Here is a 5,892-nt window from a genome sequence, read left to right as displayed (position 1 = left end):
TTTTCTTCCTTTAGCTGTTAAAACTGAATAATGACAGATCATATAACTGTTTGTTGCCCTTTTCTGACATTTGGAACCAGGCATTTGTGATGGTGGAGTGACATCCTCATGCTACAGCTGTTTTCATACTGTATAACTCAGTTGAAACATAGTTGACTGAATTAGTCTTAACTGCCTGGATTTGGACGAACCATTAAGCCATAAATGATAGGTAGAATTCACATACTTGATATATTACATGTTTATCCTTGTTAACTTAATACAGCGTTCTCCATGTTCTGGAAGTTTTCTTAATAAGCCTGACTGCATTTTCTAGGAATATTCATTTTTCCTTTTTTTCTGAGTTTCAGCAATGCACACTTTGCTAGGTTTAAAGTGTAGGTTACCAGTTGGTGGCTCAGTTTGTAGTAAGAACACAGCCACTGAACCATGAAGTAACCAACCATATTTTATCTTACCATATTGTATTGTGTGAGCTCATTGCCCTTTGTTTGGAGACACTTCTGTTTAAGGTAGTCTTTCTTCCAATATGACCTGTAAGCTTGCATAGCAGCTGAAAATGCTATTACTGATTTAAACATAATATTTCCCTGGAACTGGAATGATAACCTGGGCATCTTCATTCCATTTTTCCTAGAACTAATATAAAGTGGTCTGCCATATCCTTCTATAATTTAATTTTCCAATTTGTATTTGTGTACTCTTAGCAAATCCAACATTTTTAACTTCTCAGTTTAATTCAGAATCATGGCAGGTCTTATTGATTTCCTAATGAGGTATTAACCATATGTAACCCTACTTAGCTGTTGTTCAAATAACTATTATTCTGTGTACATAGTCAACCAAATAGTTCTGACTGGATTTTTTTTTACTTTTTACTGCCAGATGCTTCTGGGAATGCTGCACTTTCAGTATGCAAAAGACTCTTTACACTTCTGTTAAGTGATATGGGCAATTATGTGTGGTCTGAAGTTCGAAACTATAATGAAAGTAGCAGTGGGCCTTGTAGTTCTCAATGGAGAGAAATCCTACTTACCACTGCCACAGACGTAATCCTTTTGTTGAGTTTGTGCAACACACTCAACCACAAAATGGTCACAGTCAATTTAATTCAGAATGTTGTCAGAACCAGTCTGTGGTCTACAGATTGCATAATGCAACCTTTCCTATAGTTTTCCATCAGCACCAGAATATGCTAGCACTTCCAATGTTTTCATTTGATGATATAATGCTGATCTGTGTCAGAATGTGGACAGTCTTATTCTCTAGAAAGCAACTAGTTATTCCTGCTTAACTTAACAAGGTCCTTCCACACAACACAGTGTACATCATTCCATAGAGCTTCACTAGTCTTTTTAGGAAAGGGAAGTCATTTGGAAAGGTGTGGTCAGCTTCTCCCCTATGTGACAGGGAGAATGCTTTACTCATGTCACTGGCCTAAAAAAGTTAGAACTTCAGAGAGCATGACAATTGTGGATTTGAATAACTAGGTACAACAGGTAGTCCTCAATTTATGACCACAATTGAGCCCATAATTTCCATTATTAAGCAAGACTGTCGTTAAGTGAGTTTTGACCCATTTTATGATCTTTCTTGCCACAGTTGTTAAGTGAATCACTGCAGTTACGTTAGTAAGACAGTTAAGTGAATCTGGTTTCCCCATTGATTTTGCTCATCAGAAGGTTGCAAAAGGTGATCACATGACCCTGGGGCACTGCAACTCTTATAAATACAAGCCAGTTGCCAAGCATCCAAATTTGATCACATGACCATGGGGATGCTGCAGTGGTCATGTAAAGAATGGTCATAAGTCACTTTTTCAGTGCTGTGGTAACTTCAAATGGTCACTAAATGAATGGTTGTAAGGGCTACTTGTATCAACACAAAATAGAAGGTACAATCTGGTGAATTCTATTGTAGCAGCTTGTTTTATTGGCACAAGGGTTGATTGTTTTTTTTAAGCCACTGGCCCTTTGTTGTCAAACTCAAAACAGTAGAAATAGTTTCTAAAGCTGAAATAAGATACGGTAGGGACAGCATGTACAAATGCTAATAATGTTATAAGCAATAATGCTAATGGGGAAAAGTTAAAACCGATGTATTCCATCATCTTATAGTTGGATTCATATAACTGTATAGGCCAAAATATGGATACTTTAGGGCTGTCTTAACTCAATCATAGGGTTAATGTATTGTAACCAGTAATCAATAATTTGAAGAGAAACATCTACATCAAGAATTGGTTCCCGAAGAATTTGTTCCCAAACATTCACAAGAAAAGAAAGTGATGCTATCTGCTAAATTAATTTCATTTTCACAAAGGCATTTCTGCCATGGCCTGGAGCAAAGGTTCATACTTACAGTACTAGTTTAGGCAATTTATTCAGAAGCAAATCCAATTGAATAGGATTTGTACTGTTAGTTATAATGGAGGAAAACGAGTCTTATATTTGGTGTGGGAAACAGTAGTGGTTTCTTGGATTTTGAATTGATTTAAATTGGCCAGTTGTGTTTTTTATTTTACTCCAAGATGGATTATTTAAGACATTTTGAGAAACGTGAGGGACCTGCTGAGTACAAACCAGGACAGAAACAAATAATTCATTAGTAAAATCAATCCTATGAATCTTTTATTTGGAAGTGAGCCAAGTTGAGTTTTACTTGTTTTAAAAATACACAGGTTGCTCTTCAAAGCCAGGTTTTCTGTGAAACAGAGGGTAAAGGACTCCATCCCAAATGAAGTTCAAAGGCAGATATTAACATCTTACACACCAATTCGTCCAAAACTGCTTGCATCAAAAGGTGCATCTTGCCCTTGGGGCCAAATTCCCACCCAATAGCCCCAGCTGTTGATTTTAGCCAGTCCAGGTCGCAATCGCCCCATCAAAAAAAAAAAAAAGGTTCAGCAAGCAGGAATTCTTGACTCGGCCGCACGCAAGGACGTCAAACCAGGCTTGCTTCTTTCCCTAGTTAAATAACGTGCTCAGTAAATAACGGGGCGCCAGCCGGTTGAAAGTCGGCCTAATTGGTCTGTGGATGATCACCCAAGCCATTAAACGCTCGCTCCCCCCCTCCGGGGGCCTTCTTGCCCCCCTTTCCCCCTCGCGTAATTAGGGACGCTGGTAGCGACGGCTGGGTTAAAGGCAACGGGGGATCCCCCCCAAATGGGTTTTGGAGAAGCGAGGACCGTGTCCCCCCGATTCGTGGAAGCGAGCGTGGGCATATGTGAGGGACGCGCCTGAGCGCGGAAGCGTCGGCGATGAGCTTCACTCTCCGGCGCAGGAGTAGTAGGGAAGGCGGGATCGCATCGAGCCCAGCGAAAAGGAAGGAAGGAGGCCCGGCTGATTAGCATGCAGCAGCGCTCCCGAGCCCGGCTCCATTGTTTTAACACCTCCCCTCTCCTCCGCGCCAATCTGTCACCGTTCAGCAGGCGAACGCTGCTGCTTCGAACGCTGCTGCCTCAAATGAGACGGATAATTAGCTGCCCCGCACGAATGGCGCACTCTTCTCACCCCTGATTGCTATCACCTTCTTGCTCCTGGCAGTTTTGACACCTCGTAATCAGCCTGCTGCTTTTTCTCTTTTCTTTCTCCGTTTCTGATCTCCCTCCCCACCCCACCCCGCGCTCCCTCTTTTCCTTCAGATTTTTTTTTCCTTTTCTTTTCTTTTTTAATAAATGCAATGCCAGTTGCCATTTGGATTGAGTCTTCTCTGTTGAGTTAACCTCGCATGAATTGCAAAGGGAGGAAGACGGGGGGGAGGAGGAAATGCGAGCCTACTAAAGCTTCCGACAAATAGGTGGGTTAGTAAGTGGGGGTGGGGGCGGCAGAGGAGAACGCCTGAGCTCCGCCGCGGGCGAAAGGAAGCGCTTCAAGTCGGTCGCCGGCTTCCCCTGGCGACCATTCCCGGGCCGGTGTGGGTGGCAGTTCTAGCACGCCCCCTTCAGCTGACGGCAGATCATTGCAAGGGAGGCCCCGCGGCTCCGGCCAAGCTGCAATGGTGGATTGGCTCAGATCTGGCGCTTCTTGGCGGGCTGGAAGGCGAAGGGAAAGAAAGTCTAGCTGAGTGTGGCGATAAACAAACTACGGAGGGAACCTCCAGAAAAGGACAGAGCTGAGACCTCAAATTAATATACTAAATTTCCCTTCGAAAAATCGCACCCCCTCGATGAACTAGTGGAATCTGTCACAAGAGCGTTTTCCCGCTCGCCTCTAACGAGCGGTGACAGCCTAATTACGGGAACGGCATTGCAAGAAGCAGCTGGCGAGGTAGCCGGGAGAGAGCCAGGGAAGAAAGGTGCGCGGCGGTGCGTAGGCGACGAGCGCGGAGGAGAGGAATCCAAGGCAAAAGCCGCACGTGGCTCCCCCGGACGAGCTTCCTCGCCCGTCGGTGCCTTTCTCCGGTTGCTGCGTTTTGTTGGAACTTGCTCCCCGCCACCCTCCCCTCCCCAAGCTCGCCTGCCGGAGCGTGGAAAACGAGCCCTTCCGTAGATTATTTATGCAGTTACGGGGAGGGAGAGAATGGCAATAGCGCCTTATCCGAGGTGGGGTAATATAGGAGGGACTTCTCATTTTTCCTCAACTTCTGCTTCCTTCCATTACTGCGCGTTAAAAACAAGCCGGGCCTCTTGTTGAATCCAGTCATTTCTGCTGAGCTAAGGCCGCGTTTATTCCATTTTACCGCCTGAGGTTCCTTTGGTAACAGACGGGGATGGCTGCTTCGCCCTCCCCCAAAGCTCCGGGAGGAACACGTTTATTCTTCATTGTTTCCTACCCACCCCTAGCTAAATATCATAGCGTAATCCGGGAGGGCAGAATGCCATATACTCCCAAGTCCCGATGTGGGTTTTTTGCTTACAAGTAGTTGCTTTCTGCAATGGGCAAATCAGGGTATACAGTGACATCCTGTTAGGCAGGCCTTGGCAGAATTTTGCTTTCAAGACAATGGCCTCCACTTAACATGGGAGATACCGAGAGGTTAATATACAATATACTCTCTGACTTTGCATCTGTGGTCCTCCACAGGCTGAAAATCATTGATGATTGCCTTATCTATAAACTATATTCTACCCTAGAATTCCAGAACAGGATTTCTTTACCCTTTAAGGAACAAAGTTAGTGTCAAACAAATTTAGGGCGACATACAAATAAAATCTGATGGGTTGAATAAGCAGTTATTTCTAGACAGGTGAATTATTCTTAAAGTATATTAGTGAGGTTGTAATGTAAATGATTTGTTTATCTTTCTGTAATTCCCAAAATCAGATGCAATGGGTGCATATTGAGACCTTGTGTTTACTTGTGCAAACTAGAGGTCCCTTTTAATAAAGGACAATGTAGCTCAGGGTTGAAATGACGGGTCTTTGGTGCTCTCTAGACTTGGTTGTTTTCTTGCAGAGGTTTCATTACCCAAACTAGGTAACATCATCAGTGCAAGTAGGGAATGGGATTTGCTCTCAATTTATATTCTAGAAGTCCCTTTCAACAAACTAGCAGCTCCCTCTCATTTTTCAATTGTCCAGTTTGATTGTTTTTGTTAATGCAGAAGAATTCTGTAGATTGAAGGATTACATAACATACATTAAACATGTATATTCCTATTATATATTCATAACTTTAGGATCAGATGTTATTTTCAAGCCATGCCATGACTTTTCTTTCCCAAATACATCCTCCAAAGCAGCATAAGCAGGCAGGACTGAAGAGGTCTCTCTGTTCCTGTCATATATACATTTGTAAAAAGTTTGAAAAACCAAAAATATTCTGGAGCACACTACAAGTAAAATTTGTAGAATATTTATTTTAGCACAAAGGTAGTTAACAGCTTGTCAAGGATATCTTAGAGGTTGTAACCAAAATTGTAAAAGATGTTTGCATGACCAAATGAGTAACA

This window comes from Pantherophis guttatus, chromosome 1 (genome assembly GCF_059756535.1).
Source record: "Pantherophis guttatus breed Tessera chromosome 1, ASM5975653v1, whole genome shotgun sequence".
NCBI classification, from domain to species: domain Eukaryota; kingdom Metazoa; phylum Chordata; class Lepidosauria; order Squamata; family Colubridae; genus Pantherophis; species Pantherophis guttatus.
The sequence above is the reverse complement of the archived record's forward strand: the minus strand, read 5'-3'. Positions refer to the sequence as shown.